This window comes from Ascidiella aspersa, chromosome 3 (genome assembly GCF_963924565.1).
Source record: "Ascidiella aspersa chromosome 3, kaAscAspe10.2, whole genome shotgun sequence".
Taxonomy (NCBI): Eukaryota; Metazoa; Chordata; class Ascidiacea; order Phlebobranchia; family Ascidiidae; genus Ascidiella; species Ascidiella aspersa.
In genome coordinates this window covers 31,509,250-31,532,835 of record NC_139449.1, presented here as the reverse complement: position 1 = coordinate 31,532,835, position 23,586 = coordinate 31,509,250, and the positions used below count along the sequence as shown (strand labels likewise).

At 38.9% G+C, this 23,586-nt stretch overlaps 90 non-coding genes across 90 annotated transcripts; all 90 read right to left on the bottom strand.

Annotated features, from left to right (window-relative positions):
* Nucleotides 1–42: 42 nt before the first annotated feature.
* Trnae-uuc (transfer RNA glutamic acid (anticodon UUC)) lies at nucleotides 43–114 on the bottom strand. The gene has a single exon. It is a non-coding gene; the product is annotated as a tRNA-Glu (tRNA).
* Nucleotides 115–282: 168 nt separating this feature from the next.
* Nucleotides 283–355, bottom strand: Trnak-uuu (transfer RNA lysine (anticodon UUU)). The gene has a single exon. It is a non-coding gene; the product is annotated as a tRNA-Lys (tRNA).
* A 176-nt stretch (nucleotides 356–531) lies between these two features.
* Nucleotides 532–603, bottom strand: Trnae-uuc (transfer RNA glutamic acid (anticodon UUC)). Its single transcript has one exon. It is a non-coding gene; the product is annotated as a tRNA-Glu (tRNA).
* Nucleotides 604–690: 87 nt separating this feature from the next.
* Trnae-uuc (transfer RNA glutamic acid (anticodon UUC)) lies at nucleotides 691–762 on the bottom strand. The gene has a single exon. It is a non-coding gene; the product is annotated as a tRNA-Glu (tRNA).
* Nucleotides 763–930: 168 nt separating this feature from the next.
* On the bottom strand, nucleotides 931–1,003 carry Trnak-uuu (transfer RNA lysine (anticodon UUU)). The gene has a single exon. It is a non-coding gene; the product is annotated as a tRNA-Lys (tRNA).
* Nucleotides 1,004–1,179: 176 nt separating this feature from the next.
* Nucleotides 1,180–1,251, bottom strand: Trnae-uuc (transfer RNA glutamic acid (anticodon UUC)). The gene has a single exon. It is a non-coding gene; the product is annotated as a tRNA-Glu (tRNA).
* An 87-nt stretch (nucleotides 1,252–1,338) lies between these two features.
* Trnae-uuc (transfer RNA glutamic acid (anticodon UUC)) lies at nucleotides 1,339–1,410 on the bottom strand. The gene has a single exon. It is a non-coding gene; the product is annotated as a tRNA-Glu (tRNA).
* A 180-nt stretch (nucleotides 1,411–1,590) lies between these two features.
* Nucleotides 1,591–1,663, bottom strand: Trnak-uuu (transfer RNA lysine (anticodon UUU)). The gene has a single exon. It is a non-coding gene; the product is annotated as a tRNA-Lys (tRNA).
* Nucleotides 1,664–1,838: 175 nt separating this feature from the next.
* Trnae-uuc (transfer RNA glutamic acid (anticodon UUC)) lies at nucleotides 1,839–1,910 on the bottom strand. The gene has a single exon. It is a non-coding gene; the product is annotated as a tRNA-Glu (tRNA).
* Nucleotides 1,911–2,089: 179 nt separating this feature from the next.
* On the bottom strand, nucleotides 2,090–2,162 carry Trnak-uuu (transfer RNA lysine (anticodon UUU)). Its single transcript has one exon. It is a non-coding gene; the product is annotated as a tRNA-Lys (tRNA).
* A 177-nt stretch (nucleotides 2,163–2,339) lies between these two features.
* Trnae-cuc (transfer RNA glutamic acid (anticodon CUC)) lies at nucleotides 2,340–2,411 on the bottom strand. Its single transcript has one exon. It is a non-coding gene; the product is annotated as a tRNA-Glu (tRNA).
* A 180-nt stretch (nucleotides 2,412–2,591) lies between these two features.
* On the bottom strand, nucleotides 2,592–2,664 carry Trnak-uuu (transfer RNA lysine (anticodon UUU)). The gene has a single exon. It is a non-coding gene; the product is annotated as a tRNA-Lys (tRNA).
* A 177-nt stretch (nucleotides 2,665–2,841) lies between these two features.
* Trnae-uuc (transfer RNA glutamic acid (anticodon UUC)) lies at nucleotides 2,842–2,913 on the bottom strand. The gene has a single exon. It is a non-coding gene; the product is annotated as a tRNA-Glu (tRNA).
* A 180-nt stretch (nucleotides 2,914–3,093) lies between these two features.
* Trnak-uuu (transfer RNA lysine (anticodon UUU)) lies at nucleotides 3,094–3,166 on the bottom strand. The gene has a single exon. It is a non-coding gene; the product is annotated as a tRNA-Lys (tRNA).
* Nucleotides 3,167–3,343: 177 nt separating this feature from the next.
* Nucleotides 3,344–3,415, bottom strand: Trnae-cuc (transfer RNA glutamic acid (anticodon CUC)). The gene has a single exon. It is a non-coding gene; the product is annotated as a tRNA-Glu (tRNA).
* Nucleotides 3,416–3,754: 339 nt separating this feature from the next.
* On the bottom strand, nucleotides 3,755–3,827 carry Trnak-uuu (transfer RNA lysine (anticodon UUU)). The gene has a single exon. It is a non-coding gene; the product is annotated as a tRNA-Lys (tRNA).
* A 177-nt stretch (nucleotides 3,828–4,004) lies between these two features.
* Nucleotides 4,005–4,076, bottom strand: Trnae-cuc (transfer RNA glutamic acid (anticodon CUC)). Its single transcript has one exon. It is a non-coding gene; the product is annotated as a tRNA-Glu (tRNA).
* Nucleotides 4,077–4,415: 339 nt separating this feature from the next.
* Nucleotides 4,416–4,488, bottom strand: Trnak-uuu (transfer RNA lysine (anticodon UUU)). Its single transcript has one exon. It is a non-coding gene; the product is annotated as a tRNA-Lys (tRNA).
* A 177-nt stretch (nucleotides 4,489–4,665) lies between these two features.
* On the bottom strand, nucleotides 4,666–4,737 carry Trnae-cuc (transfer RNA glutamic acid (anticodon CUC)). Its single transcript has one exon. It is a non-coding gene; the product is annotated as a tRNA-Glu (tRNA).
* Nucleotides 4,738–4,823: 86 nt separating this feature from the next.
* Nucleotides 4,824–4,895, bottom strand: Trnae-uuc (transfer RNA glutamic acid (anticodon UUC)). Its single transcript has one exon. It is a non-coding gene; the product is annotated as a tRNA-Glu (tRNA).
* Nucleotides 4,896–5,075: 180 nt separating this feature from the next.
* On the bottom strand, nucleotides 5,076–5,148 carry Trnak-uuu (transfer RNA lysine (anticodon UUU)). Its single transcript has one exon. It is a non-coding gene; the product is annotated as a tRNA-Lys (tRNA).
* Nucleotides 5,149–5,325: 177 nt separating this feature from the next.
* On the bottom strand, nucleotides 5,326–5,397 carry Trnae-cuc (transfer RNA glutamic acid (anticodon CUC)). The gene has a single exon. It is a non-coding gene; the product is annotated as a tRNA-Glu (tRNA).
* Nucleotides 5,398–5,484: 87 nt separating this feature from the next.
* On the bottom strand, nucleotides 5,485–5,556 carry Trnae-uuc (transfer RNA glutamic acid (anticodon UUC)). Its single transcript has one exon. It is a non-coding gene; the product is annotated as a tRNA-Glu (tRNA).
* Nucleotides 5,557–5,735: 179 nt separating this feature from the next.
* Nucleotides 5,736–5,808, bottom strand: Trnak-uuu (transfer RNA lysine (anticodon UUU)). The gene has a single exon. It is a non-coding gene; the product is annotated as a tRNA-Lys (tRNA).
* A 175-nt stretch (nucleotides 5,809–5,983) lies between these two features.
* Trnae-uuc (transfer RNA glutamic acid (anticodon UUC)) lies at nucleotides 5,984–6,055 on the bottom strand. The gene has a single exon. It is a non-coding gene; the product is annotated as a tRNA-Glu (tRNA).
* Nucleotides 6,056–6,142: 87 nt separating this feature from the next.
* On the bottom strand, nucleotides 6,143–6,214 carry Trnae-uuc (transfer RNA glutamic acid (anticodon UUC)). The gene has a single exon. It is a non-coding gene; the product is annotated as a tRNA-Glu (tRNA).
* Nucleotides 6,215–6,394: 180 nt separating this feature from the next.
* On the bottom strand, nucleotides 6,395–6,467 carry Trnak-uuu (transfer RNA lysine (anticodon UUU)). Its single transcript has one exon. It is a non-coding gene; the product is annotated as a tRNA-Lys (tRNA).
* A 175-nt stretch (nucleotides 6,468–6,642) lies between these two features.
* Trnae-cuc (transfer RNA glutamic acid (anticodon CUC)) lies at nucleotides 6,643–6,714 on the bottom strand. Its single transcript has one exon. It is a non-coding gene; the product is annotated as a tRNA-Glu (tRNA).
* Nucleotides 6,715–6,801: 87 nt separating this feature from the next.
* Trnae-uuc (transfer RNA glutamic acid (anticodon UUC)) lies at nucleotides 6,802–6,873 on the bottom strand. Its single transcript has one exon. It is a non-coding gene; the product is annotated as a tRNA-Glu (tRNA).
* A 180-nt stretch (nucleotides 6,874–7,053) lies between these two features.
* Nucleotides 7,054–7,126, bottom strand: Trnak-uuu (transfer RNA lysine (anticodon UUU)). Its single transcript has one exon. It is a non-coding gene; the product is annotated as a tRNA-Lys (tRNA).
* An 838-nt stretch (nucleotides 7,127–7,964) lies between these two features.
* Nucleotides 7,965–8,036, bottom strand: Trnae-cuc (transfer RNA glutamic acid (anticodon CUC)). The gene has a single exon. It is a non-coding gene; the product is annotated as a tRNA-Glu (tRNA).
* Nucleotides 8,037–8,375: 339 nt separating this feature from the next.
* Nucleotides 8,376–8,448, bottom strand: Trnak-uuu (transfer RNA lysine (anticodon UUU)). The gene has a single exon. It is a non-coding gene; the product is annotated as a tRNA-Lys (tRNA).
* Nucleotides 8,449–8,625: 177 nt separating this feature from the next.
* On the bottom strand, nucleotides 8,626–8,697 carry Trnae-cuc (transfer RNA glutamic acid (anticodon CUC)). The gene has a single exon. It is a non-coding gene; the product is annotated as a tRNA-Glu (tRNA).
* An 86-nt stretch (nucleotides 8,698–8,783) lies between these two features.
* On the bottom strand, nucleotides 8,784–8,855 carry Trnae-uuc (transfer RNA glutamic acid (anticodon UUC)). Its single transcript has one exon. It is a non-coding gene; the product is annotated as a tRNA-Glu (tRNA).
* A 180-nt stretch (nucleotides 8,856–9,035) lies between these two features.
* On the bottom strand, nucleotides 9,036–9,108 carry Trnak-uuu (transfer RNA lysine (anticodon UUU)). Its single transcript has one exon. It is a non-coding gene; the product is annotated as a tRNA-Lys (tRNA).
* A 177-nt stretch (nucleotides 9,109–9,285) lies between these two features.
* Trnae-cuc (transfer RNA glutamic acid (anticodon CUC)) lies at nucleotides 9,286–9,357 on the bottom strand. Its single transcript has one exon. It is a non-coding gene; the product is annotated as a tRNA-Glu (tRNA).
* Nucleotides 9,358–9,444: 87 nt separating this feature from the next.
* On the bottom strand, nucleotides 9,445–9,516 carry Trnae-uuc (transfer RNA glutamic acid (anticodon UUC)). Its single transcript has one exon. It is a non-coding gene; the product is annotated as a tRNA-Glu (tRNA).
* Nucleotides 9,517–9,695: 179 nt separating this feature from the next.
* Nucleotides 9,696–9,768, bottom strand: Trnak-uuu (transfer RNA lysine (anticodon UUU)). Its single transcript has one exon. It is a non-coding gene; the product is annotated as a tRNA-Lys (tRNA).
* A 175-nt stretch (nucleotides 9,769–9,943) lies between these two features.
* Trnae-uuc (transfer RNA glutamic acid (anticodon UUC)) lies at nucleotides 9,944–10,015 on the bottom strand. The gene has a single exon. It is a non-coding gene; the product is annotated as a tRNA-Glu (tRNA).
* Nucleotides 10,016–10,102: 87 nt separating this feature from the next.
* Trnae-uuc (transfer RNA glutamic acid (anticodon UUC)) lies at nucleotides 10,103–10,174 on the bottom strand. The gene has a single exon. It is a non-coding gene; the product is annotated as a tRNA-Glu (tRNA).
* Nucleotides 10,175–10,354: 180 nt separating this feature from the next.
* Nucleotides 10,355–10,427, bottom strand: Trnak-uuu (transfer RNA lysine (anticodon UUU)). Its single transcript has one exon. It is a non-coding gene; the product is annotated as a tRNA-Lys (tRNA).
* Nucleotides 10,428–10,602: 175 nt separating this feature from the next.
* On the bottom strand, nucleotides 10,603–10,674 carry Trnae-cuc (transfer RNA glutamic acid (anticodon CUC)). The gene has a single exon. It is a non-coding gene; the product is annotated as a tRNA-Glu (tRNA).
* An 87-nt stretch (nucleotides 10,675–10,761) lies between these two features.
* Trnae-uuc (transfer RNA glutamic acid (anticodon UUC)) lies at nucleotides 10,762–10,833 on the bottom strand. Its single transcript has one exon. It is a non-coding gene; the product is annotated as a tRNA-Glu (tRNA).
* A 180-nt stretch (nucleotides 10,834–11,013) lies between these two features.
* Trnak-uuu (transfer RNA lysine (anticodon UUU)) lies at nucleotides 11,014–11,086 on the bottom strand. The gene has a single exon. It is a non-coding gene; the product is annotated as a tRNA-Lys (tRNA).
* An 836-nt stretch (nucleotides 11,087–11,922) lies between these two features.
* On the bottom strand, nucleotides 11,923–11,994 carry Trnae-cuc (transfer RNA glutamic acid (anticodon CUC)). The gene has a single exon. It is a non-coding gene; the product is annotated as a tRNA-Glu (tRNA).
* Nucleotides 11,995–12,081: 87 nt separating this feature from the next.
* On the bottom strand, nucleotides 12,082–12,153 carry Trnae-uuc (transfer RNA glutamic acid (anticodon UUC)). Its single transcript has one exon. It is a non-coding gene; the product is annotated as a tRNA-Glu (tRNA).
* A 180-nt stretch (nucleotides 12,154–12,333) lies between these two features.
* Trnak-uuu (transfer RNA lysine (anticodon UUU)) lies at nucleotides 12,334–12,406 on the bottom strand. The gene has a single exon. It is a non-coding gene; the product is annotated as a tRNA-Lys (tRNA).
* A 177-nt stretch (nucleotides 12,407–12,583) lies between these two features.
* Trnae-cuc (transfer RNA glutamic acid (anticodon CUC)) lies at nucleotides 12,584–12,655 on the bottom strand. Its single transcript has one exon. It is a non-coding gene; the product is annotated as a tRNA-Glu (tRNA).
* An 86-nt stretch (nucleotides 12,656–12,741) lies between these two features.
* Nucleotides 12,742–12,813, bottom strand: Trnae-cuc (transfer RNA glutamic acid (anticodon CUC)). Its single transcript has one exon. It is a non-coding gene; the product is annotated as a tRNA-Glu (tRNA).
* A 293-nt stretch (nucleotides 12,814–13,106) lies between these two features.
* Trnat-ugu (transfer RNA threonine (anticodon UGU)) lies at nucleotides 13,107–13,179 on the bottom strand. The gene has a single exon. It is a non-coding gene; the product is annotated as a tRNA-Thr (tRNA).
* Nucleotides 13,180–13,356: 177 nt separating this feature from the next.
* Trnae-cuc (transfer RNA glutamic acid (anticodon CUC)) lies at nucleotides 13,357–13,428 on the bottom strand. The gene has a single exon. It is a non-coding gene; the product is annotated as a tRNA-Glu (tRNA).
* Nucleotides 13,429–13,672: 244 nt separating this feature from the next.
* Trnae-uuc (transfer RNA glutamic acid (anticodon UUC)) lies at nucleotides 13,673–13,744 on the bottom strand. The gene has a single exon. It is a non-coding gene; the product is annotated as a tRNA-Glu (tRNA).
* Nucleotides 13,745–13,831: 87 nt separating this feature from the next.
* Nucleotides 13,832–13,903, bottom strand: Trnae-uuc (transfer RNA glutamic acid (anticodon UUC)). Its single transcript has one exon. It is a non-coding gene; the product is annotated as a tRNA-Glu (tRNA).
* A 180-nt stretch (nucleotides 13,904–14,083) lies between these two features.
* On the bottom strand, nucleotides 14,084–14,156 carry Trnak-uuu (transfer RNA lysine (anticodon UUU)). The gene has a single exon. It is a non-coding gene; the product is annotated as a tRNA-Lys (tRNA).
* Nucleotides 14,157–14,333: 177 nt separating this feature from the next.
* Nucleotides 14,334–14,405, bottom strand: Trnae-cuc (transfer RNA glutamic acid (anticodon CUC)). Its single transcript has one exon. It is a non-coding gene; the product is annotated as a tRNA-Glu (tRNA).
* Nucleotides 14,406–14,743: 338 nt separating this feature from the next.
* On the bottom strand, nucleotides 14,744–14,816 carry Trnak-uuu (transfer RNA lysine (anticodon UUU)). The gene has a single exon. It is a non-coding gene; the product is annotated as a tRNA-Lys (tRNA).
* Nucleotides 14,817–14,993: 177 nt separating this feature from the next.
* On the bottom strand, nucleotides 14,994–15,065 carry Trnae-cuc (transfer RNA glutamic acid (anticodon CUC)). Its single transcript has one exon. It is a non-coding gene; the product is annotated as a tRNA-Glu (tRNA).
* An 86-nt stretch (nucleotides 15,066–15,151) lies between these two features.
* On the bottom strand, nucleotides 15,152–15,223 carry Trnae-uuc (transfer RNA glutamic acid (anticodon UUC)). Its single transcript has one exon. It is a non-coding gene; the product is annotated as a tRNA-Glu (tRNA).
* A 180-nt stretch (nucleotides 15,224–15,403) lies between these two features.
* Nucleotides 15,404–15,476, bottom strand: Trnak-uuu (transfer RNA lysine (anticodon UUU)). Its single transcript has one exon. It is a non-coding gene; the product is annotated as a tRNA-Lys (tRNA).
* A 177-nt stretch (nucleotides 15,477–15,653) lies between these two features.
* Nucleotides 15,654–15,725, bottom strand: Trnae-cuc (transfer RNA glutamic acid (anticodon CUC)). The gene has a single exon. It is a non-coding gene; the product is annotated as a tRNA-Glu (tRNA).
* Nucleotides 15,726–16,064: 339 nt separating this feature from the next.
* Nucleotides 16,065–16,137, bottom strand: Trnak-uuu (transfer RNA lysine (anticodon UUU)). Its single transcript has one exon. It is a non-coding gene; the product is annotated as a tRNA-Lys (tRNA).
* A 587-nt stretch (nucleotides 16,138–16,724) lies between these two features.
* On the bottom strand, nucleotides 16,725–16,797 carry Trnak-uuu (transfer RNA lysine (anticodon UUU)). Its single transcript has one exon. It is a non-coding gene; the product is annotated as a tRNA-Lys (tRNA).
* Nucleotides 16,798–16,974: 177 nt separating this feature from the next.
* Trnae-cuc (transfer RNA glutamic acid (anticodon CUC)) lies at nucleotides 16,975–17,046 on the bottom strand. Its single transcript has one exon. It is a non-coding gene; the product is annotated as a tRNA-Glu (tRNA).
* A 338-nt stretch (nucleotides 17,047–17,384) lies between these two features.
* Nucleotides 17,385–17,457, bottom strand: Trnak-uuu (transfer RNA lysine (anticodon UUU)). The gene has a single exon. It is a non-coding gene; the product is annotated as a tRNA-Lys (tRNA).
* A 175-nt stretch (nucleotides 17,458–17,632) lies between these two features.
* On the bottom strand, nucleotides 17,633–17,704 carry Trnae-uuc (transfer RNA glutamic acid (anticodon UUC)). The gene has a single exon. It is a non-coding gene; the product is annotated as a tRNA-Glu (tRNA).
* An 87-nt stretch (nucleotides 17,705–17,791) lies between these two features.
* Nucleotides 17,792–17,863, bottom strand: Trnae-uuc (transfer RNA glutamic acid (anticodon UUC)). The gene has a single exon. It is a non-coding gene; the product is annotated as a tRNA-Glu (tRNA).
* Nucleotides 17,864–18,043: 180 nt separating this feature from the next.
* On the bottom strand, nucleotides 18,044–18,116 carry Trnak-uuu (transfer RNA lysine (anticodon UUU)). The gene has a single exon. It is a non-coding gene; the product is annotated as a tRNA-Lys (tRNA).
* Nucleotides 18,117–18,293: 177 nt separating this feature from the next.
* Nucleotides 18,294–18,365, bottom strand: Trnae-cuc (transfer RNA glutamic acid (anticodon CUC)). Its single transcript has one exon. It is a non-coding gene; the product is annotated as a tRNA-Glu (tRNA).
* An 87-nt stretch (nucleotides 18,366–18,452) lies between these two features.
* On the bottom strand, nucleotides 18,453–18,524 carry Trnae-uuc (transfer RNA glutamic acid (anticodon UUC)). The gene has a single exon. It is a non-coding gene; the product is annotated as a tRNA-Glu (tRNA).
* A 180-nt stretch (nucleotides 18,525–18,704) lies between these two features.
* Nucleotides 18,705–18,777, bottom strand: Trnak-uuu (transfer RNA lysine (anticodon UUU)). The gene has a single exon. It is a non-coding gene; the product is annotated as a tRNA-Lys (tRNA).
* Nucleotides 18,778–18,954: 177 nt separating this feature from the next.
* On the bottom strand, nucleotides 18,955–19,026 carry Trnae-cuc (transfer RNA glutamic acid (anticodon CUC)). Its single transcript has one exon. It is a non-coding gene; the product is annotated as a tRNA-Glu (tRNA).
* Nucleotides 19,027–19,112: 86 nt separating this feature from the next.
* Nucleotides 19,113–19,184, bottom strand: Trnae-uuc (transfer RNA glutamic acid (anticodon UUC)). Its single transcript has one exon. It is a non-coding gene; the product is annotated as a tRNA-Glu (tRNA).
* A 180-nt stretch (nucleotides 19,185–19,364) lies between these two features.
* Trnak-uuu (transfer RNA lysine (anticodon UUU)) lies at nucleotides 19,365–19,437 on the bottom strand. Its single transcript has one exon. It is a non-coding gene; the product is annotated as a tRNA-Lys (tRNA).
* Nucleotides 19,438–19,614: 177 nt separating this feature from the next.
* On the bottom strand, nucleotides 19,615–19,686 carry Trnae-cuc (transfer RNA glutamic acid (anticodon CUC)). Its single transcript has one exon. It is a non-coding gene; the product is annotated as a tRNA-Glu (tRNA).
* Nucleotides 19,687–19,773: 87 nt separating this feature from the next.
* Nucleotides 19,774–19,845, bottom strand: Trnae-uuc (transfer RNA glutamic acid (anticodon UUC)). Its single transcript has one exon. It is a non-coding gene; the product is annotated as a tRNA-Glu (tRNA).
* Nucleotides 19,846–20,024: 179 nt separating this feature from the next.
* Trnak-uuu (transfer RNA lysine (anticodon UUU)) lies at nucleotides 20,025–20,097 on the bottom strand. Its single transcript has one exon. It is a non-coding gene; the product is annotated as a tRNA-Lys (tRNA).
* Nucleotides 20,098–20,272: 175 nt separating this feature from the next.
* Trnae-uuc (transfer RNA glutamic acid (anticodon UUC)) lies at nucleotides 20,273–20,344 on the bottom strand. The gene has a single exon. It is a non-coding gene; the product is annotated as a tRNA-Glu (tRNA).
* Nucleotides 20,345–20,431: 87 nt separating this feature from the next.
* Nucleotides 20,432–20,503, bottom strand: Trnae-uuc (transfer RNA glutamic acid (anticodon UUC)). The gene has a single exon. It is a non-coding gene; the product is annotated as a tRNA-Glu (tRNA).
* Nucleotides 20,504–20,933: 430 nt separating this feature from the next.
* Trnae-cuc (transfer RNA glutamic acid (anticodon CUC)) lies at nucleotides 20,934–21,005 on the bottom strand. Its single transcript has one exon. It is a non-coding gene; the product is annotated as a tRNA-Glu (tRNA).
* Nucleotides 21,006–21,092: 87 nt separating this feature from the next.
* Trnae-uuc (transfer RNA glutamic acid (anticodon UUC)) lies at nucleotides 21,093–21,164 on the bottom strand. Its single transcript has one exon. It is a non-coding gene; the product is annotated as a tRNA-Glu (tRNA).
* A 180-nt stretch (nucleotides 21,165–21,344) lies between these two features.
* Nucleotides 21,345–21,417, bottom strand: Trnak-uuu (transfer RNA lysine (anticodon UUU)). The gene has a single exon. It is a non-coding gene; the product is annotated as a tRNA-Lys (tRNA).
* Nucleotides 21,418–21,594: 177 nt separating this feature from the next.
* Trnae-cuc (transfer RNA glutamic acid (anticodon CUC)) lies at nucleotides 21,595–21,666 on the bottom strand. The gene has a single exon. It is a non-coding gene; the product is annotated as a tRNA-Glu (tRNA).
* An 86-nt stretch (nucleotides 21,667–21,752) lies between these two features.
* Trnae-uuc (transfer RNA glutamic acid (anticodon UUC)) lies at nucleotides 21,753–21,824 on the bottom strand. The gene has a single exon. It is a non-coding gene; the product is annotated as a tRNA-Glu (tRNA).
* Nucleotides 21,825–22,004: 180 nt separating this feature from the next.
* On the bottom strand, nucleotides 22,005–22,077 carry Trnak-uuu (transfer RNA lysine (anticodon UUU)). Its single transcript has one exon. It is a non-coding gene; the product is annotated as a tRNA-Lys (tRNA).
* A 177-nt stretch (nucleotides 22,078–22,254) lies between these two features.
* On the bottom strand, nucleotides 22,255–22,326 carry Trnae-cuc (transfer RNA glutamic acid (anticodon CUC)). Its single transcript has one exon. It is a non-coding gene; the product is annotated as a tRNA-Glu (tRNA).
* An 87-nt stretch (nucleotides 22,327–22,413) lies between these two features.
* On the bottom strand, nucleotides 22,414–22,485 carry Trnae-uuc (transfer RNA glutamic acid (anticodon UUC)). The gene has a single exon. It is a non-coding gene; the product is annotated as a tRNA-Glu (tRNA).
* Nucleotides 22,486–22,664: 179 nt separating this feature from the next.
* Trnak-uuu (transfer RNA lysine (anticodon UUU)) lies at nucleotides 22,665–22,737 on the bottom strand. Its single transcript has one exon. It is a non-coding gene; the product is annotated as a tRNA-Lys (tRNA).
* A 175-nt stretch (nucleotides 22,738–22,912) lies between these two features.
* Trnae-uuc (transfer RNA glutamic acid (anticodon UUC)) lies at nucleotides 22,913–22,984 on the bottom strand. The gene has a single exon. It is a non-coding gene; the product is annotated as a tRNA-Glu (tRNA).
* Nucleotides 22,985–23,071: 87 nt separating this feature from the next.
* Trnae-uuc (transfer RNA glutamic acid (anticodon UUC)) lies at nucleotides 23,072–23,143 on the bottom strand. Its single transcript has one exon. It is a non-coding gene; the product is annotated as a tRNA-Glu (tRNA).
* Nucleotides 23,144–23,323: 180 nt separating this feature from the next.
* Nucleotides 23,324–23,396, bottom strand: Trnak-uuu (transfer RNA lysine (anticodon UUU)). The gene has a single exon. It is a non-coding gene; the product is annotated as a tRNA-Lys (tRNA).
* Nucleotides 23,397–23,586: the final 190 nt, after the last annotated feature.

Sequence of the window (23,586 nt, the reverse complement as noted above, 5' to 3'; positions counted from 1 at the left end):
TTTATCTCGGCAGTTGAAGGTCTTTTAGTAACAAAGAATTAATTCCCAGACCGGGAATTGAACCCGGGCCGCCTGGGTGAAAGCCAGGAATCCTAACTACTAGACCATCTGGGAGACGGTGACTACTTACAACGAGAGGTATGAAGCAAATACCATGCTTAAAAAATCAATTTCTGTAGTTTCCTTTTAAAATCGTAAATGAATTAAGACAGATCAACATAAACAAAATCTGCTCATATACGAACAAAAATTCTCAAAATTCAAATTTTGTTTAGAAATTTGTGCCCGATAAGGGACTTGAACCCTTGACCGTTGGATTAAAAGTCCAACGCTCTACCGACTGAGCTAACCGGGCGTTAAGAAATGTTTATTTCTCTCAAAATAAGTGTATTGCCGACAAAAAACGGTCACGCAATGAGCTATAAAAGAGGTTAAACAATCGTTGCATCAACAGTAAGAATCTTAGTTTATATTTGCATAGAGGCACAATGTGGTAGTAGGGATACTAGTTCAGTTTTAAAAGAAAAAAGTTTCCCAGACCGGGAATTGAACCCGGGCCGCCTGGGTGAAAGCCAGGAATCCTAACCACTAGACCATCTGGTAGATGTCTTTGCTCAGTACAGGGATATTTGAAACCAATACAAAATAATTTTCTCGGCAGTTAAAGGTTTTTTAGTAACAATGAAATAATTCCCAGACCGGGAATTGAACCCGGGCCGCCTGGGTGAAAGCCAGGAATCCTAACCACTAGGCCATCTGGGAGACGTTGACCAATTACAACGAGAGGTATGAAGCAAATACCATGCTTAAAAAATCAATTTCTGTAGTTTCCTTTTAAAATCGTAAATGAATTAAGACAGATCAACATAAACAAAATCTGCTCATATACGAACAAAAATGCTCAAAATTCAAATTTTGTTTAGAAATTTGTGCCCGATAAGGGACTTGAACCCTTGACCGTTGGATTAAAAGTCCAACGCTCTACCGACTGAGCTAACCGGGCGTTAAGAAATGTTTATTTCTCTCAAAATAAGTGTATTGCCGACAAAAAACGGTCACGCAATGAGCTATAAAAGAGGTTAAACAATCGTTGCATCAACAGTAAGAATCTTAGTTTATATTTGCATAGAGGCACAATGTGGTAGTAGGGATACTAGTTCAGTTTTAAAAGAAAAAAGTTTCCCAGACCGGGAATTGAACCCGGGCCGCCTGGGTGAAAGCCAGGAATCCTAACCACTAGACCATCTGGGAGATGTCTTTGCTCAGTACAGGGATATTTGAAACCAATACAAAATAATTTTCTCGGCAGTTAAAGGTTTTTTAGTAACAATGAAATAATTCCCAGACCGGGAATTGAACCCGGGCCGCCTGGGTGAAAGCCAGGAATCCTAACCACTAGGCCATCTGGGAGACGTTGACCAATTACAACGAGAGGTATGAAGCAAATACCATACTTAAAAAATCAATTTCAATAGTTTCGTTTTTAAATCGTAAAGAAATTAATACAGATGATCCTAAACAAGATCTGCTCATAAACAAACAAAAATTCTCAAAATTCTAATTTTATTTAGAAATTTGTAATAAAATGTGCGCCCGATAAGGGACTTGAACCCTTGACCGTTGGATTAAAAGTCCAACGCTCTACCGACTGAGCTAACCGGGCGTTGAGAAATGTTTATTTCTCTCAAGATAAGTGTATTGCCGACAAAAACCGGTCAGATAATGAGCTATAAGAGAGGGTAAACCATCGTTGCATCAACAGTAAGAATCTTAGTTTATATTTGCATAGAGGCACAATGTGGTAGTAGGGATACTAGTTCAGTTTAAAAGAAAAAAGTTTCCCAGACCGGGAATTGTACCCGGGCCGCCTGGGTGAAAGCCAGGAATCCTAACCACTAGACCATCTGGGAGACGTTGACTAATTACAACGAGGGGTCTGAAGCAAATACCATACTTAAAAAATCTATTTCAATAGTTTCGTTTTTAAATCGTAAAGGAATTAATACAGATGATCCTACACAAGATCTGCTCATATACGAACAAAAATTCTCAAAATTCAAATTTTATTTAGAACTTGTAATAAAATTTGCGCCCGATAAGGGACTTGAACCCTTGACCGTTGGATTAAAAGTCCAACGCTCTACCGACTGAGCTAACCGGGCGTTGAGAAATGTTTATTTATCTCAAAATAAGTGTATTGCCGACAAGAACCGGTCACATAATGAGCTATAAAAGAGGGTAAACCATCGTTGCATCAACAGTAAGAATCTTAGTTTATATTTGCATAGAGGCAAATTGTGGTAGTAGGGGGATACTAGTTCAGTTTAAAAGAAAAAAGTTTCCCAGACCGGGAATTGAACCCGGGCCGCATGGGTGAGAGCCAGGAATCCTAACCACTAGACCATCTGGGAGACGTTGACTAATTACAACGAGAGGTATGAAGCAAATACCATACTTAAAAAATCAATTTCAAAAGTTTTCGTTTTGAATTGTAAAGGAATTGAGACAGATTATCCTAAACAAAATCTGCTCATATACGAACAAAAATTCTCAAAATACAAATTTTATTTAGAAATTTGTAATAAAATTTGCGCCCGATAACGGACTTGAACCCTTGACCGTTGGATTAAAAGTCCAACGCTCTACCGACTGAGCTAACCGGGCGTTAAGAAATTTTTATTTTTCTCAAAATAAGGGTATTGCCGACAAAATACGGTCACATAATGAGCTATAAAAGAGGGTAAACCATCGTTGTGTCAACAGTAAGAATCTTAGTTTATATTTGCATAGAGGCACACTGTGGTAGTAGGGGGATACTAGTTCAGTTTAAAAGAAAAAAATTTCCCAGACCGGGAATTGAACCCGGGCCGCCTGGGTGAAAGCCAGGAATCCTAACCACTAGACCATCTGGGAGACGTTGACTAATTACAACGAGAGGTATGAAGCAAATACCATACTTAAAAAATCAATTTCAAAAGTTTTCGTTTTGAATTGTAAAGGAATTGAGACAGATTATCCTAAACAAAATCTGCTCATATACGAACAAAAATTCTCAAAATACAAATTTTATTTAGAAATTTGTAATAAAATTTGCGCCCGATAACGGACTTGAACCCTTGACCGTTGGATTAAAAGTCCAACGCTCTACCGACTGAGCTAACCGGGCGTTAAGAAATTTTTATTTTTCTCAAAATAAGGGTATTGCCGACAAAATACGGTCACATAATGAGCTATAAAAGAGGGTAAACCATCGTTGTGTCAACAGTAAGAATCTTAGTTTATATTTGCATAGAGGCACACTGTGGTAGTAGGGGGATACTAGTTCAGTTTAAAAGAAAAAAATTTCCCAGACCGGGAATTGAACCCGGGCCGCCTGGGTGAGAGCCAGGAATCCTAACCACTAGACCATCTGGGAGATGTCTTTGCTCAGTACAGGGATATTTGAAACCAATACACAATATTTATCTCGGCAGTTAAAGGTTTTTTAGTAACAAAGAAATAATTCCAAGACCGGGAATTGAACCCGGGCCGCGTGGGTGAAAGCCAGGAATCCTAACCACTAGACCATCTGGGAGACGTTGACTAATTACAACGAGAGGTATGAAGCAAATACCATACTTAAAAAATCAATTTCAACAGTTTCGTTTTTAAATCGTAAAGGAATTAATACAGATGATCCTAAAAAAGATCTGCTCATATACGAATAAAAATTCTCAAAATTCAAATTTTATTTAGAAACTTGTAATAAAATTTGCGCCCGATAAGGGACTTGAACCCTTGACCGTTGGATTAAAAGTACAACGCTCTACCGACTGAGCTAACCGGGCGTTGAGAAATGTTTATTTCTCTCAAGATAAGTGTATTGCCGACAAAAACCGGTCACATAATGAGCTATAAAAGAGGGTAAACCATCGTTGCATCAACAGTAAGAATCTTAGTTTATATTTGCATAGAGGTAAATTGTGGTAGTAGGGGGATACTAGTTCAATTCAAAAGGATAAAGTTTCCCAGACCGGGAATTGAACCCGGGACGCCTGGGTGAGAGCCAGGAATCCTAACCACTAGACCATCTGGGAGTTGTCTTTGCTCAGTACAGGGATATTTGAAACCAATGCACAATATTTATCTCGGCAGTTGAAGGTCTTTTAGTAACAAAGAATTAATTCCCAGACCGGGAATTGAACCCGGGCCGCCTGGGTGAAAGCCAGGAATCCTAACTACTAGACCATGTGGGAGACGGTGACTACTTACAACGAGAGGTATGAAGCATATACCATGCTTAAAAAATCAATTTCTGTAGTTTCCTTTTTAAATCGTAAATGAATTAAGACAGATGAAACTAAACAAAATCTGCTCATATACGAACAAAAATTCTCAAAATACAAATTTTGTTTAGAAATTTGTAATAAAATTTGTGCCCGATAAGGGACTTGAACCCTTGACCGTTGGATTAAAAGTTCAACGCTCTACCGACTGAGCTAACCTGGCGTTAAGAAATGTTTATTTCTCTCAAAATAAGTGTATTGCCGACAAAAAACGGTCACGCAATGAGCTATAAAAGAGGTTAAACCATCGTTGCATCAACAGTAAGAATCTTAGTTTATATTTGCCTAGAGGCACATTGTGGTAGTAGGGGGATACTACTTCAGTTCAAAAGAAAAAAATTTCCCAGACCGGGAATTGAACCCGGCCCGCCTGGGTGAGAGCCAGGAATCCTAACCACTAGACCATCTGGGAGATGTCTTTGCTCAGGACAGGGATATTTGAAACCAATACACAATATTTATCTCGGCAGTTAAAGTTTTTTAGTAACAAAGAATAAATTCCCAGACCGGGAATTGAACCCGGGACGCCTGGGTGAAAGCCAGGAATCCTAACCACTAGACCATCTGGGAGACGTTGACTAATTACAACGAGAGGTATGAAGCAAATACCATACTTAAAAAATCAATTTCAATAGTTTTTGTTTTGAATTGTAAAGGAATTGAGACAGATTATCCTACACAAAATCTGCTCATATACGAACAAAAATTCTCAAAATTCAAATTTTATTTAGAAATTTGTAATAAAATTTGCGCCCGATAAGGGACTTGAACCCTTGACCGTTGGATTAAAAGTCCAACGCTCTACCGACTGAGCTAACCGGGCGTTAAGAAATTTTTATTTCTCTCAAAATAAGTGTATTGCCGACAAAATACGGTCACATAATGAGCTATAAAAGAGGGTAAACCATAGTAGAATCAACAGTAAGAATCTTAGTTTATATTTGCAAAGAGGCAAATTGTGGTAGTAGGGGGATACTAGTTCAGTTCAAAAGAAAAAATTTTCCCAGACCGGGAATTGAACCCGGGCCGCCTGGGTGAGAGCCAGGAATCCTAACCACTAGACCATCTGGGAGATGTCTTTGCTCAGTACAAGGATATTTGAAACCAATACACAATATTTATCTCGGCAGTTAAAGGTTTTTTAGTAACAAAGAAATAATTCACAGACCGGGAATTGAACCCGGGCCGCCTGGGTGAAAGCCAGGAATCCTAACCACTAGACCATCTGGGAGACGTTGTCTAATTACAACGAGAGGTATGAAGCAAATACCATACTTAAAAAATCTATTTCAATAGTTTCGTTTTTAAATCGTAAAGGAATTAATACAGATGATCCTAAACAAGATCTGCTCATATACGAACAAAAATTCTCAAAATTCAAATTTTATTTAGAACTTGTAATAAAATTTGCGCCCGATAAGGGACTTGAACCCTTGACCGTTGGATTAAAAGTCCAACGCTCTACCGACTGAGCTAACCGGGCGTTGAGAAATGTTTATTTATCTCAAGATAAGTGTATTGCCGATAAGAACCGGTCACATAATGAGCTATAAAAGAGGGCAAACCATCGATGCATCAACAGTAAGAATCTTAGTTTATATTTGCATAGAGGCACAATGTGGTAGTAGGGATACTAGTTCAGTTTAAAAGAAAAAAGTTTCACAGACCGGGAATTGAACCCGGGCCGCCTGGGTGAAAGCCAGGAATCCTAACCACTAGACCATCTGGGAGATGTCTTTGCTCAGTACAGGGATATTTGAAACCAATACAAAATAATTTTCTCGGCAGTTAAAAGTTTTTTAGTAACAATGAAATAATTCCCAGACCGGGAATTGAACCCGGGGCGCCTGGGTGAAAGCCAGGAATCCTAACCACTAGACCATCTGGGAGACGTTGACTAATTACAACGAGAGGTATGAAGCAAATACCATACTTAAAAAATCAATTTCAACAGTTTCGTTTTTAAATCGTAAAGGAATTAATACAGATGATCCTAAAAAAGATCTGCTCATATACGAACAAAAATTCTCAAAATTCAAATTTTATTAAGAAACTTGTAATAAAATTTGCGCCCGATAAGGGACTTGAACCCTTGACCGTTGGATTAAAAGTCCAACGCTCTACCGACTGAGCTAACCGGGCGTTGCGAAACGTTTATTTCTCTCAAGATAAGTGTATTGCCGACAAAAACCGGTCACATAATGAGCTATAAAAGAGGGTAAACCATCGTTGCATCAACAGTAAGAATCTTAGTTTATATTTGCATAGAGGTAAATTGTGGTAGTAGGGATACTAGTTCAATTCAAAAGGAAAAAGTTTCCCAGACCGGGAATTGAACCTGGGCCGCCTGGGTGAGAGCCAGGAATCCTAACCACTAGACCATCTGGGAGATGTCTTTGCTCAGGACAGGGATATTTGAAACCAATACACAATATTTATCTCGGCAGTTGAAGGTCTTTTAGTAATAAAGAATTAATTCCCAGACCGGGAATTGAACCCGGGCCGCCTGGGTGAAAGCCAGGAATCCTAACTACTAGACCATCTGGGAGACGGTGACTACTTACAACGAGAGGTATGAAGCAAATACCATGCTTAAAAAATCAATTTCTGTAGTTTCCTTTTTAAATCGTAAATGAATTAAGACAGATCAACATAAACAAAATCTGCTCATATACGAACAAAAATTCTCAAAATACAAATTTTGTTTAGAAATTTGTAATAAAATTTGTGCCCGATGAGGGACTTGAACCCTTGACCGTTGGATTAAAAGTCCAACGCTCTACCGACTGAGCTAACCTGGCGTTAAGAAATGTTTATTTCTCTCAAAATAAGTGTATTGCCGACAAAAAACGGTCACGCAATGAGCTATAAAAGAGGTTAAATCATCGTTGCATCAACAGTAAGAATCTTAGTTTATATTTGCATAGAGGCACAATGTGGTAGTAGGGGGATACTAGTTCGGTTCAAAAGAAAAAAATTTCCCAGACCGGGAATTGAACCTGGGCCGCCTGGGTGAGAGGTAGGAATCCTAACCACTAGACCATCTGGGAGATGTCTTTGCTCAGGACAGGGATATTTGAAACCAATACACAATATTTATCTCGGCAGTTAAAGATTTTTTAGTAACAAAGAATAAATTCCCAGTCGGGAATTGAACCCGGGCCGCCTGGGTGAAAGCCAGGAATCCTAACTACTAGACCATCTGGGAGACGGTGACTACTTACAACGAGAGGTATGAAGCAAATACCATGCTTAAAAAATCAATTTCAATAGTTTTTGGTTTTGAATTGTAAAGGAATTAATACAGATGATCCTAAAAAAGATCTGCTCATATACGAACAAAAATTCTCAAAATTCAAATTTTATTAAGAAACTTGTAATAAAATTTGCGCCCGATAAAGGACTTGAACCCTTGACCGTTGGATTAAAAGTACAACGCTCTACCGACTGAGCTAACCGGGCGTTGAGAAATGTTTATTTCTCTCAAGATAAGTGTATTGCCGACAAAAACCGGTCACATAATGAGCTATAAAAGAGGGTAAACCATCGTTGCATCAACAGTAAGAATCTTAGTTTATATTTGCATAGAGGTAAATTGTGGTAGTAGGGGGATACTAGTTCAATTCAAAAGGATAAAGTTTCCCAGACCGGGAATTGAACCCGGGACGCCTGGGTGAGAGCCAGGAATCCTAACCACTAGACCATCTGGGAGTTGTCTTTGCTCAGTACAGGGATATTTGAAACCAATGCACAATATTTATCTCGGCAGTTGAAGGTCTTTTAGTAACAAAGAATTAATTCCCAGACCGGGAATTGAACCCGGGCCGCCTGGGTGAAAGCCAGGAATCCTAACTACTAGACCATGTGGGAGACGGTGACTACTTACAACGAGAGGTATGAAGCATATACCATGCTTAAAAAATCAATTTCTGTAGTTTCCTTTTTAAATCGTAAATGAATTAAGACAGATGAAACTAAACAAAATCTGCTCATATACGAACAAAAATTCTCAAAATACAAATTTTGTTTAGAAATTTGTAATAAAATTTGTGCCCGATAAGGGACTTGAACCCTTGACCGTTGGATTAAAAGTTCAACGCTCTACCGACTGAGCTAACCTGGCGTTAAGAAATGTTTATTTCTCTCAAAATAAGTGTATTGCCGACAAAAAACGGTCACGCAATGAGCTATAAAAGAGGTTAAACCATCGTTGCATCAACAGTAAGAATCTTAGTTTATATTTGCCTAGAGGCACATTGTGGTAGTAGGGGGATACTACTTCAGTTCAAAAGAAAAAAATTTCCCAGACCGGGAATTGAACCCGGCCCGCCTGGGTGAGAGCCAGGAATCCTAACCACTAGACCATCTGGGAGATGTCTTTGCTCAGGACAGGGATATTTGAAACCAATACACAATATTTATCTCGGCAGTTAAAGTTTTTTAGTAACAAAGAATAAATTCCCAGACCGGGAATTGAACCCGGGACGCCTGGGTGAAAGCCAGGAATCCTAACCACTAGACCATCTGGGAGACGTTGACTAATTACAACGAGAGGTATGAAGCAAATACCATACTTAAAAAATCAATTTCAATAGTTTTTGTTTTGAATTGTAAAGGAATTGAGACAGATTATCCTACACAAAATCTGCTCATATACGAACAAAAATTCTCAAAATACAAATTTTATTTAGAAATTTGTAATAAAATTTGCGCCCGATAAGGGACTTGAACCCTTGACCGTTGGATTAAAAGTCCAACGCTCTACCGACTGAGCTAACCGGGCGTTAAGAAATTTTTATTTCTCTCAAAATAAGTGTATTGCCGACAAAATACGGTCACATAATGAGCTATAAAAGAGGGTAAACCATAGTAGAATCAACAGTAAGAATCTTAGTTTATATTTGCAAAGAGGCAAATTGTGGTAGTAGGGGGATACTAGTTCAGTTCAAAAGAAAAAATTTTCCCAGACCGGGAATTGAACCCGGGCCGCCTGGGTGAGAGCCAGGAATCCTAACCACTAGACCATCTGGGAGATGTCTTTGCTCAGTACAAGGATATTTGAAACCAATACACAATATTTATCTCGGCAGTTAAAGGTTTTTTAGTAACAAAGAAATAATTCACAGACCGGGAATTGAACCCGGGCCGCCTGGGTGAAAGCCAGGAATCCTAACCACTAGACCATCTGGGAGACGTTGTCTAATTACAACGAGAGGTATGAAGCAAATACCATACTTAAAAAATCTATTTCAATAGTTTCGTTTTTAAATCGTAAAGGAATTAATACAGATGATCCTAAACAAGATCTGCTCATATACGAACAAAAATTCTCAAAATTCAAATTTTATTTAGAACTTGTAATAAAATTTGCGCCCGATAAGGGACTTGAACCCTTGACCGTTGGATTAAAAGTCCAACGCTCTACCGACTGAGCTAACCGAGCGTTGAGAAATGTTTATTTATCTCAAGATAAGTGTATTGCCGATAAGAACCGGTCACATAATGAGCTATAAAAGAGGGCAAACCATCGATGCATCAACAGTAAGAATCTTAGTTTATATTTGCATAGAGGCACAATGTGGTAGTAGGGATACTAGTTCAGTTTAAAAGAAAAAAGTTTCACAGACCGGGAATTGAACCCGGGCCGCCTGGGTGAAAGCCAGGAATCCTAACCACTAGACCATCTGGGAGATGTCTTTGCTCAGTACAGGGATATTTGAAACCAATACAAAATAATTTTCTCGGCAGTTAAAAGTTTTTTAGTAACAATGAAATAATTCCCAGACCGGGAATTGAACCCGGGGCGCCTGGGTGAAAGCCAGGAATCCTAACCACTAGACCATCTGGGAGACGTTGACTAATTACAACGAGAGGTATGAAGCAAATACCATACTTAAAAAATCAATTTCAACAGTTTCGTTTTTAAATCGTAAAGGAATTAATACAGATGATCCTAAAAAAGATCTGCTCATATACGAACAAAAATTCTCAAAATTCAAATTTTATTAAGAAACTTGTAATAAAATTTGCGCCCGATAAGGGAATTGAACCCTTGACCGTTGGATTAAAAGTCCAACGCTCTACCGACTGAGCTAACCGGGCGTTGCGAAATGTTTATTTCTCTCAAGATAAGTGTATTGCCGACAAAAACCGGTCACATAATGAGCTATAAAAGAGGGTAAACCATCGTTGCATCAACAGTAAGAATCTTAGTTTATATTTGCATAGAGGTAAATTGTGGTAGTAGGGATACTAGTTCAATTCAAAAGGAAAAAGTTTCCCAGACCGGGAATTGAACCTGGGCCGCCTGGGTGAGAGCCAGGAATCCTAACCACTAGACCATCTGGGAGATGTCTTTGCTCAGGACAGGGATATTTGAAACCAATACACAATATTTATCTCGGCAGTTGAAGGTCTTTTAGTAATAAAGAATTAATTCCCAGACCGGGAATTGAACCCGGGCCGCCTGGGTGAAAGCCAGGAATCCTAACTACTAGACCATCTGGGAGACGGTGACAACTTACAACAAGAGGTATGAAGCAAATACCATGCTTAAAAAATCAATTTCTGTAGTTTCCTTTTTAAATCGTAAATGAATTAAGACAGATCAACATAAACAAAATCTGCTCATATACGAACAAAAATTCTCAAAATACAAATTTTGTTTAGAAATTTGTAATAAAATTTGTGCCCGATGAGGGACTTGAACCCTTGACCGTTGGATTAAAAGTCCAACGCTCTACCGACTGAGCTAACCTGGCGTTAAGAAATGTTTATTTCTCTCAAAATAAGTGTATTGCCGACAAAAAACGGTCACGCAATGAGCTATAAAAGAGGTTAAATCATCGTTGCATCAACAGTAAGAATCTTAGTTTATATTTGCATAGAGGCACAATGTGGTAGTAGGGGGATACTAGTTCAGTTCAAAAGAAAAAAATTTCCCAGACCGGGAATTGAACCTGGGCCGCCTGGGTGAGAGGTAGGAATCCTAACCACTAGACCATCTGGGAGATGTCTTTGCTCAGGACAGGGATATTTGAAACCAATACACAATATTTATCTCGGCAGTTAAAGATTTTTTAGTAACAAAGAATAAATTCCCAGTCGGGAATTGAACCCGGGCCGCCTGGGTGAAAGCCAGGAATCCTAACTACTAGACCATCTGGGAGACGGTGACTACTTACAACGAGAGGTATGAAGCAAATACCATGCTTAAAAAATCAATTTCAATAGTTTTTGGTTTTGAATTGTAAAGGAATTAATACAGATGATCCTAAAAAAGATCTGCTCATATACGAACAAAAATTCTCAAAATTCAAATTTTATTAAGAAACTTGTAATAAAATTTGCGCCCGATAAAGGACTTGAACCCTTGACCGTTGGATTAAAAGTACAACGCTCTACCGACTGAGCTAACCGGGTGTTGCGAAATGTTTATTTCTCTCTAGATAAGTGTATTGCCGACAAAAACCGGTCACATAATGAGCTATAAAAGAGGGTAAACCATCGTTGCATCAACAGTAAGAATCTTAGTTTATATTTGCATAGAGGTAAATTGTGGTAGTAGGGATACTAGTTCAATTCAAAAGGAAAAAGTTTCCCAGACCGGGAATTGAACCCGGGACGCCTGGGTGAGAGCCAGGAATCCTAACCACTAGACCATCTGGGAGATGTCTTTGCTCAGTACAGGGATATTTCAAACCAATGCACAATATTTATCTCGGCAGTTGAAGGTCTTTTAGTAACAAAGAATTAATTCCCAGACCGGGAATTGAACCCGGGCCGCCTGGGTGAAAGCCAGGAATCCTAACTACTAGACCATCTGGGAGACGGTGACTACTTACAACGAGAGGTATGAAGTAAATACCATGCTTAAAAAATCAATTTCTGTAGTTTCCTTTTTAAATCGTAAATGAATTAAGACAGATCAACATAAACAAAATCTGCTTATATACGAACAAAAATTCTCAAAATACAAATTTTGTTTAGAAATTTGTAATAAAATTTGTGCCCGATAAGGGACTTGAACCCTTGACCGTTGGATTAAAAGTCCAACGCTCTACCGACTGAGCTAACCGGGCGTTAAGAAATGTTTATTTCTCTCAAAATAAGTGTATTGCCGACAAAAAACGGTCACGCAATGAGCTATAAAAGAGGTTAAACCATCGTTGCATCAACAGTAAGAATCTTAGTTTATATTTGCATAGAGGCACAATGTGGTAGTAGGGGGATACTAGTTCAGTTCAAAAGAAAAAAATTTCCCAGACCGGGAATTGAACCCGGCCAGCATGGGTGAGAGCCAGGAATCCTAACCACTAGACCATCTGGGAGATGTCTTTGCTCAGGACAGGGATATTTGAAACCAATACACAATATTTATCTCGGCAGTTAAAGTTTTTTAGTAACAAAGAATAAATTCCCAGACCGGGAATTGAACCCGGGACGCCTGGGTGAGAGCCAGGAATCCTAATCACTAGACCATCTGGGAGATGTCTTTGCTCAGTACAGGGATATTTGAAACCAATGCACAATATTTATCTCGGCAGTTGACCCGGGGCGCCTGGGTGAAAGCCAGGAATCCTAACTACTAGACCATCTGGAAGACGGTGACTACTTACAACGAGAGGTATGAAGCAAATACCATCTTAAATAATCAATTTCTGTATTTTCCTTTTTAAATCGTAAATGAATTAACACAGATCAACCTAAACAAAATCTGCTCATATACGAACAAAAATTCTCAAAATACAAATTTTGTTTAGAAATTTGTAATAAAATTTGTGCCCGATAAGGGACTTGAACCCTTGACCGTTGGATTACAAGTCCAACGCTCTACCGACTGAGCTAACCGGGCGTTAAGAAATGTTTATTTCTCTCAAAATAAGTGTATTGCCGACAAAATACGGTCAAACAATGAGCTATAAAAGAGGGTAAACCATCGTTGTGTCAACAGTAAGAATCTTAGTTTATATTTGCATAGAGGCACAATGTGGCTGTAGGGGGATACTAGTTCAGTTCAAAAGAAAAAAAATTCCCAGACCGGGAATTGAACCCGGGCCGCCTGGGTGAGAGCCAGGAATCCTAACCACTAGACCATCTGGGAGATGTCTTTGCTCAGTACAGGGATATTTGAAACCAATACACAATATTTATCTCGGCAGTTAAAGGTTTTTTAGTAACAAAGAAATTTATCTCAAGATAAGTGTATTGCCGACAAGAACCGGTCACATAATGAGCTATAAAAGAGGGTAAACCATCGATGCATCAACAGTAAGAATCTTAGTTTATATTTGCATAGAGGCACAATGTGGTAGTAGGGATACTAGTTCAGTTTAAAAGAAAAAAGTTTCCCAGACCGGGAATTGAACCCGGGCCGCCTGGGTGAAAGTCAGGAATCCTAACCACTAGACCATCTGGGAGATGTCTTTGCTCAGTACAGGGATATTTGAAACCAATACAAAATAATTTTCTCGGCAGTTAAAGGTTTTTTAGTAACAATGAAATAATTCCCAGACCGGGAATTGAACCCGGGCCGCCTGGGTGAAAGCCAGGAATCCTAACCACTAGACCATCTGGGAGACGTTGACTAATTACAACGAGAGGTATGAAGCAAATACCATACTTAAAAAATCAATTTCAACAGTTTCGTTTTTAAATCGTAAAGGAATTAATACAGATGATCCTAAAAAAGATCTGCTCATATACGAACAAAAATTCTCAAAATTAAAATTTTATTTAGAAACTTGTAATAAAATTTGCGCCCGATAAGGGACTTGAACCCTTGACCGTTGGATTAAAAGTACAACGCTCTACCGACTGAGCTAACCGGGCGTTGAGAAATGTTTATTTCTCTCAAGATAAGTGTATTGCCGACAAGAACCGTTCACATAATGAGCTATAAAAGAAGGTAAACCATCGTTGCATCAACAGTAAGAATCTTAGTTTATATTTGCATAGAGGTAAATTGTGGTAGTAGGGGGATACTAGTTCAATTCAAAAGGAAAAAGTTTCCCAGACCGGGAATTGAACCCGGGACGCCTGGGTGAGAGCCAGGAATCCTAACCACTAGACCATCTGGGAGATGTCTTTGCTCAGTACAGGGATATTTGAAACCAATGCACAATATTTATCTCGGCAGTTGAAGGTCTTTTAGTAACAAAGAATTAATTCCAAGACCGGGAATTGAACCCGGGCCGCCTGGGTGAAAGCCAGGAATCCTAACTACTAGACCATCTGGGAGACGGTGACTACTTACAACGAGAGGTATGAAGCAAATACCATGCTTAAAAAATCAATTTCTGTAGTTTCCTTTTTAAATCGTAAATGAATTAAGACAGATGAACCTAAACAAAATCTGCTCATATACGAAAAAAATTCTCAAAATACAAATTTTGTTAAGAAATTTGTAATAAAATTTGTGCCCGATAAGGGACTTGAACCCTTGACCGTTGGATTAAAAGTCCAACGCTCTACCGACTGAGCTAACCGGGCGTTAAGAAATGTTTATTTCTCTCAAAATAAGTGTATTGCCGACAAAAAACGGACACGCAATGAGCTATAAAAGAGGTTAAACCATCGTTGCATCAACAGTAAGAATCTTAGTTTATATTTGCATAGAGGCACATTGTGGTAGTAGGGGGATACTAGTTCAGTTCAAAAGAAAAAAAATTCCCAGATCGGGAATTGAACCCGGCCCGCCTGGGTGAGAGCCAGGAATCCTAACCACTAGACCATCTGGGAGATGTCTTTGCTCAGGACAGGGATATTTGAAACCAATACACAATATTTATCTCGGCAGTTAAAGTTTTTTAGTAACAAAGAATAAATTCCCAGACCGGGAATTGAACCCGGGACGCCTGGGTGAAAGCCAGGAATCCTAACCACTAGACCATCTGGGAGACGTTGACTAATTACAACGAGAGGTATGAAGCAAATACCATACTTAAAAAATCAATTTCAATTGTTTTTGTTTTGAATTGTAAAGGAATTGAGACAGATTATCCTACACAAAATCTGCTCATATACGAACAAAAATTCTCAAAATACAAATTTTATTTAGAAATTTGTAATAAAATTTGCGCCCGATAAGGGACTTGAACCCTTGACCGTTGGATTAAAAGTCCAACGCTCTACCGACTGAGCTAACCGGGCGTTAAGAAATTTTTATTTCTCACAAAATAAGTGTATTGCCGACAAAATACGGTCACATAATGAGCTATAAAAGAGGGTAAACCATAGTTGAATCAACAGTAAGAATCTTAGTTTATATTTGCAAAGAGGCAAATTGTGGTAGTAGGGGGATACTAGTTCAATTCAAAAGGAAAAAGTTTCCCAGACCGGGAATTGAACCCGGGACGCCTGGGTGAGAGCCAGGAATCCTAACCACTAGACCATCTGGGAGATGTCTTTGCTCAGTACAGGGATATTTGAAACCAATGCACAATATTTATCTCGGCAGTTGAAGGTCTTTTAGTAACAAAGAATTAATTCCCAGACCGGGAATTGAACTCGGGCCGCCTGGGTGAAAGCCAGGAATCATAACTACTAGACCATCTGGGAGACGGTGACTACTTACAACGAGATGTATGAAGCAAATACCATGCTTAAAAAATCAATTTCTGTAGTTTCCTTTTTAAATCGTAAATGAATTAAGACAGATGAACCTAAACAAAATCTGCTCATATACGAACAAAAATTCTCAAAATACAAATTTTGTTTAGAAATTTGTAATAAAATTTGTGCCCGATAAGGGACTTGAACCCTTGACCGTTGGATTAAAAGTCCAACGCTCTACCGACTGAGCTAACCGGGCGTTAAGAAATGTTTATTTCTCTCAAAATAAGTGTATTGCCGACAAAAAACGGTCACGCAATGAGCTATAAAAGAGGTTAAACCATCGTTGCATCAACAGTAAGAATCTTAGTTTATATTTGCATAGAGGCACATTGTGGTAGTAGGGGGATACTAGTTCAGTTCAAAAGAAAAAAATTACCCAGACCGGGAATTGAACCCTGCCGGCCTGGGTTAGAGCCAGGAATCCTAACCACTAGACCATCTGGGAGATGTCTTTGCTCAGGACAGGGATATTTGAAACCAATACACAATATTTATCTCGGCAGTTAAAGTTTTTTAGTAACAAAGAATAAATTCTCAGGCTGGGAATTGAACCCGGGACGCCTGGGTGAAAGCCGGGAATCCTAACCACTAGACCATCTGGGAGACGTTGACTAATTACACCGAGAGGTATGAAGCAAATACCATACTTAAAAAATCAATTTCAATAGTTTTTGTTTTGAATTGTAAAGGAATTGAGACAGATTATCCTACACAAAATCTGCTCATATACGAACAAAAATTCTCAAAATACAAATTTTATTTAGAAATTTGTAATAAAATTTGCGCCCGATAAGGGACTTGAACCCTTGACCGTTGGATTAAAAGTCCAACGCTCTACCGACTGAGCTAACCGGGCGTTAAGAAATTTTTATTTCTCTCAAAATAAGTGTATTGCCGACAAAATACGGTCACATAATGAGCTATAAAAGAGGGTAAACCATAGTTGAATCAACAGTAAGAATCTTAGTTTATATTTGCAAAGAGGCAAATTGTGGTAGTAGGGGGATACTAGTTCAGTTCAAAAGAAAAAAGTTTCCCAGACCGGGAATTGAACCCGGGCCGCCTGGGTGAGAGCCAGGAATCCTAACCACTAGACCATCTGGGAGATGTCTTTGCTCAGTACAGGGATATTTGAAACCAATACACAATATTTATCTCGGCAGTTAAATGTTTTTTAGTAACAAAGAAATAATTCCCAGACCGGGAATTGAACCCTGGCCGCCTGGGTGAAAGCAAGGAATCCTAACCACTAGACCATCTGGGAGACGTTGTCTAATTACAACGAGAGGTATGAAGCAAATACCATACTTAAAAAATCTATTTCAATAGTTTCGTTTTTAAATCGTAAAGGAATTAATACAGATGATCCTAAACAAGATCTGCTCATATACGAACAAAAATTCTCAAAATTCAAATTTTATTTAGAACTTGTAATAAAATTTGCGCCCGATAAGGGACTTGAACCCTTGACCGTTGGATTAAAAGTCCAACGCTCTACCGACTGAGCTAACCGGGCGTTGAGAAATTTTTATTTATCTCAAGATAAGTGTATTGCCGACAAGAACCGGTCACATAATGAGCTATAAAAGAGGGTAAACCATCGATGCATCAACAGTAAGAATCTTAGTTTATATTTGCATAGAGGCACAATGTGGTAGTAGGGATACTAGTTCAGTTTAAAAGAAAAAAGTTTCCCAGACCGGGAATTGAACCCGGGCCGCCTGGGTGAAAGCCAGGAATCCTAACCGCTAGACCATCTGGGAGATGTCTTTGCTCAGTACAGGGATATTTGAAACCAATACAAAATAATTTTCTCGGCAGTTAAAGGTTTTTTAGTAACAATGAAATAATTCCCAGACCGGGAATTGAACCCGGGCCGCCTGGGTGAAAGCCAGGAATCCTAACCACTAGACCATCTGGGAGACGTTGACTAATTACAACGAGAGGTATGAAGCAAATACCATACTTAAAAAATCAATTTCAACAGTTTCGTTTTTAAATCGTAAAGGAATTAATACAGATGATCCTAAAAAAGATCTGCTCATATACGAACAAAAATTCTCAAAATTCAAATTTTATTTAGAAACTTGTAATAAAATTTGCGCCCGATAAGGGACTTGAACCCTTGACCGTTGGATTAAAAGTACAACGCTCTACCGACTGAGCTAACCGGGCGTTGAGAAATGTTTATTTCTCTCAAGATAAGTGTATTGCCGACAAAAACCGGTCACATAATGAGCTATAAAAGAGGGTAAACCATCGTTGCATCAACAGTAAGAATCTCAGTTTACATTTGCATGGAGGTAAATTGTGGTAATAGGGGGATACTAGTTCAATTCAAAAGGAAAAAGTTTCCCAGACCGGGAATTGAACCCGGGACGCCTGGGTGAGAGCCAGGAATCCTAACCACTAGACCATCTGGGAGATGTCTTTGCTCAGTACAGGGATATTTCAAACCAATGCACAATATTTATCTCGGCAGTTGAAGGTCTTTTAGTAACAAAGAATTAATTCCCAGACCGGGAATTGAACCCGGGCCGCCTGGGTGAAAGCCAGGAATCCTAACTACTAGACCATCTGGGAGACGGCGACTACTTACAACGAGAGGTATGAAGCAAATACCATGCTTAAAAAATCAATTTCTGTAGTTTCCTTTTTAAATCGTAAATGAATTAAGACAGATCAACCTAAACAAAATCTGCTCATATACGAACAAAAATTCTCAAAATACAAATTTTGTTTAGAAATTTGTAATAAAATTTGTGCCCGATAAGGGACTTGAACCCTTGACCGTTGGATTAAAAGTCCAACGCTCTACCGACTGAGCTAACCGGGCGTTAAGAAATGTTTATTTCTCTCAAAATAAGTGTATTGCCGACAAAAAACGGTCACGCAATGAGCTATAAAAGAGGTTAAACCATCGTTGCATCAACAGTAAGAATCTTAGTTTATATTTGCATAGAGGCACATTGTGGTAGTAGGGGGATGCTAGTTCAGTTCAAAAGAAAAAAATTTCCCAGACCGGGAATTGAACCCGGGCCGCCTGGGTGAGAGCCAGGAATCCTAACCACTAGACCATCTGGGAGATGTCTTTGCTCAGGACAGGGATATTTGAAACCAATACACAATATTTATCTCGGCAGTTAAAGTTTTTTAGTAACAAAGAATAAATTCCCAGACCGGGAATTGAACCCGGGACGCCTGGGTGAAAGCCAGGAATCCTAACCACTAGACCATCTGGGAGACGTTGACTAATTACAACGAGAGGTATGAAGCAAATACCATACTTAAAAAATCAATTTCAATAGTTTCGTTTTTAAATCGTAAAGGAATTAATACAGATGATCCTAAAAAAGATCTGCTCATATACGAACAAAAATTCTCAAAATACAAATTTTATTTAGAAATTTGTAATAAAATTTGCGCCCGATAAGGGACTTGAACCCTTGACCGTTGGATTAAAAGTCCAACGCTCTACCGACTGAGCTAACCGGGCGTTAAGAAATTTTTATTTCTCTCAAAATAAGTGTTTTGCCGACAAAATACGGTCACATAATGACCTATAAAAGAGGGTAAACCATCGTTGTGTCAACAGTAAGAATCTTAGTTCATATTTGCATAGAGGCACACTGTGGTAGTAGGGGGATACTAGTTCAGTTCAAAAGAAAAAAATTTCCCAGACCGGGAATTGAACCCGGGCCGCCTGGGTGAGAGCCAGAAATCCTAACCACTAGACCATCTGGGAGATGTCTTTGCTCGGTACAGGGATATTTGAAACCAATACACAATATTTATCTCGGCAGTTAAAGGTTTTTTAGTAACAAAGAAATAATTCCCAGACCGGGAATTGAACCCGGGCCGCCTGGTTGAAAGCCAGGAATCCTAACCACTAGACCATCTGGGAGACGTTGACTAATTACAACGAGAGGTATGAAGCAAATACCCTACTTAAAAGATCTATTTCAATAGTTTCGTTTTTAAATCGTAAAGGAATTAATACAGATGATCCTAAACAAGATCTGCTCATATACGAACAAAAATTCTCAAAATTCAAATTTTATTTAGAACTTGTAATAAAATTTGCGCCCGATAAGGGACTTGAACCCTTGACCGTTGGATTAAAAGTCCAACGCTCTACCGACTGAGCTAACCGGGCCTTGAGAAATGTTTATTTATCTCAAGATAAGTGTATTGCCGACAGGAACCGGTCACATAATGAGCTATAAAAGAGGGTAAACCATCGATGCATCAACAGTAAGAATCTTAGTTTATATTTGCATAGAGGCACAATGTGGAAGTAGGGATACTAGTTCAGTTTAAAAGAAAAAAGTTTCCCAGACCGGGAATTGAACCCGGGCCGCCTGGGTGAAAGCCAGGAATCCTAACCACTAGACCATCTGGGAGATGTCTTTGCTCAGTACAGGGATATTTGAAACCAATACAAAATAATTTTCTCGGCAGTTAAAGGTTTTTTAGTAACAATGAAATCATTCCCAGACCGGGAATTGAACCCGGGCCGCCTGGGTGAAAGCCAGGAATCCAAACCACTAGACCATCTGGGAGACGTTGACTAATTATAACGAGAGGTATGAAGAAAATACCATACTTAAAAAATCAATTTCAACAGTTTCGTTTTTAAATCGTAAAGGAATTAATACAGATGATCCTAAAAAAGATCTGCTCATATACGAACAAAAATTCTCAAAATTCAAATTTTATTTAGAAACTTGTAATAAAATTTGCGCCCGATAAGGGACTTGAATCCTTGACCGTTGGATTAAAAGTACAACGCTCTACCGACTGAGCTAACCGGGCGTTGAGAAATGTTTATTTCTCTCAAGATAAGTGTATTGCCGACAAAAACCGGTCACATAATGAGCTATAAAAGAGGGTAAACCATCGTTGCATCAACAGTAAGAATCTTAGTTTATATTTGCATAGAGGTAAATTGTGGTAGTAGGGGGATACTAGTTCAATTCAAAAGGAAAAAGTTTCCCAGACCGGGAATTGAACCCGGGACGCCTGGGTGAGAGCCAGGAATCCTAACCACTAGACCATCTGGGAGATGTCTTTGCTCCGTACAGGGATATTTGAAACCAATGCACAATATTTATCTCGGCAGTTGAAGGTCTTTTAGTAACAAAGAATTAATTCCCAGACCGGGAATTGAACCCGGGCCGCCTGGGTGAAAGCCAGGAATCCTAACTACTAGACCATCTGGGAGACGGTGACTACTTACAACAAGAGGTATGAAGCAAATACCATGCTTAAAAAATCAATTTCTGTAGTTTCCTTTTTAAATCGTAAAGGAATTAAGACAGATGAACCTAAACAAAATCTGCTCATATACGAACAAAAATTCTCAAAATACAAATTTTGTTTAGAAATTTGTAATAAAATTTGTGCCCGATAAGGGACTTGAACCCTTGACCGTTGGATTAAAAGTCCAACGCTCTACCGACTGAGCTAACCGGGCGTTAAGAAATGTTTATTTCTCTCAAAATAAGTGTATTGCCGACAAAAAACGGTCACGCAATGAGCTATAAAAGAGGTTAAACCATCGTTGCATCAACAGTAAGAATCTTGGTTTATATTTGCATAGAGGCACATTGTGGTAGTAGGGGGGTACTAGTTCAGTTCAAAAGAAAAAAATTTCCCAGACCGGGAATTGAACCCGGCCCGCCTGGGTGAGAGCCAGGAATCCTAACCACTAGACCATCTGGGAGATGTCTTTGCTCAGGACAGGGATATTTGAAACCAATACACAATATTTATCTCGGCAGTTAAAGTTTTTTAGTAACAAAGAATAAATTCCCAGACCGGGAATTGAACCCGGGACGCCTGGGTGAAAGCCAGGAATCCTAACCACTAGACCATCTGGGAGACGTTGACTAATTACACCGAGAGGTATGAAGCAAATACCATACCTAAAAAATCAATTTCAATAGTTTTTGTTTTGAATTGTAAAGGAATTGAGACAGATTATCCTACACAAAATCTGCTCATATACGAACAAAAATTCTCAAAATACAAATTTTATTTAGAAATTTGTAATAAAATTTGCGCCCGATAAGGGACTTGAACCCTTGACCGTTGGATTAAAAGTCCAACGCTCTACCGACTGAGCTAACCGGGCGTTAAGAAATTTTTATTTCTCTCAAAATAAGTGTATTGCCGACAAAATACGGTCACATAATGAGCTATAAAAGAGGGTAAACCATAGTTGAATCAACAGTACGAATCTTAGTTTATATTTGCAAAGAGGCAAATTGTGGTAGTAGGGGGATACTAGTTCAGTTCAAAAGAAAAAAGTTTCCCAGACCGGGAATTGAACCCGGGCCGCCTGGGTGAGAGCCAGGAATCCTAACCACTAGACCATCTGGGAGATGTCTTTGCTCAGTACAGGGATATTTGAAACCAATACACAATATTTATCTCGGCAGTTAAATGTTTTTTAGTAACAAAGAAATAATTCCCAGACCGGGAATTGAACCCGGGCCGCCTGGGTGAAAGCCAGGAATCCTAACCACTAGACCATCTGGGTGACGTTGTCTAATTACAACGAGAGGTATGAAGCAAATACCATACTTAAAAAATCTATTTCAATAGTTTCGTTTTTAAATCGTAAAGGAATTAATACAGATGATCCTAAACAAGATCTGCTCATATACGAACAAAAATTCTCAAAATTCAAATTTTATTTAGAACTTGTAATAAAATTTGCGCCCGATAAGGGACTTGAACCCTTGACCGTTGGATTAAAAGTCCAACGCTCTACCGACTGAGCTAACCGGGCGTTGAGAAATGTTTATTTATCTCAAGATAAGTGTATTGCCGACAAGAACCGGTCACATAATGAGCTATAAAAGTGGGTAATCCATCGTTGCATCAACAGTAAGAATCTTAGTTTATATTTGCATAGAGGCACAATGTGGTAGTAGGGATACTAGTTCAGTTTAAAAGAAAAAAGTTTCCCAGACCGGGAATTGAACCCGGGCCGCCTGGGTGAAAGCCAGGAATCCTAACCACTAGACCATCTGGGAGATGTCTTTGCTCAGTACAGGGATATTTGAAACCAATACAAAATAATTTTCTCGGCAGTTAAAGGTTTTTTAGTAACAATGAAATAATTCCCAGACCGGGAATTGAACCCGGGCCGCCTGGGTGAAAGCCAGGAATCCTAACCACTAGACCATCTGGGAGACGTTGACTAATTACAACGAGAGGTATGAAGCAAATACCATACTTAAAAAATCAATTTCAACAGTTTCGTTTTTAAATCGTAAAGGAATTAATACAGATTATCCTAAAAAAGATCTGCTCATATACGAACAAAAATTCTCAAAATTCAAATTTTATTTAGAAACTTGTAATAAAATTTGCGCCCGATAAGGGACTTGAACCCTTGACCGTTGGATTAAAAGTACAACGCTCTACCGACTGAGCTAACCGGGCGTTGAGAAATGTTTATTTCTCTCAAGATAAGTGTATTGCCGACAAAAACCGGACACATAATGAGCTATAAAAGAGGGTAAACCATCGTTGCATCAACAGTAAGAATCTTGATCAACAGTAAGAATCTTGTTGCATCAACAGTAAGAAGTTGAAGGTCTTTTAGACCATCTGGGAGATGTCTTTGCTCCGT